The 204-nt window shown below is 59.3% G+C and overlaps 1 protein-coding gene across 1 annotated transcript in view; it reads right to left on the bottom strand.

Annotated features, from left to right (window-relative positions):
* SCAMP2 (secretory carrier membrane protein 2) overlaps positions 1 to 204 on the bottom strand; it is a 7225-nt gene that overhangs the window by 2853 nt on the left and 4168 nt on the right. The window lies entirely within an intron of this gene.

The raw sequence follows: 204 nt of genomic DNA, 5'->3' as shown, positions 1-204 counted from the left end.
GGTACATCCCCGTGCTGGGACCCGGACAGAAAGAGCGGAGGAGAGAGGCAGCCCAGCTGGGACCTGCCAAAGCTGTGTATCAGGCGAGAGAGGAAAAACCACGGGAGAACGAACAGACAGCTGTCAGAAACAGACCCCGAAGCTTCCGACAGTCACAGCCCTGGTGAGAAAAAGCATCCGTGCAGGGCTGTGACACGGCAGCAC

The sequence above is a fragment of the Fulmarus glacialis genome, unplaced genomic scaffold, assembly GCF_000690835.1.
Source record: "Fulmarus glacialis isolate BGI_N327 unplaced genomic scaffold, ASM69083v1 scaffold21112, whole genome shotgun sequence".
NCBI classification, from domain to species: domain Eukaryota; kingdom Metazoa; phylum Chordata; class Aves; order Procellariiformes; family Procellariidae; genus Fulmarus; species Fulmarus glacialis.
This window is presented reverse-complemented; position numbering and strand designations above follow the sequence as displayed.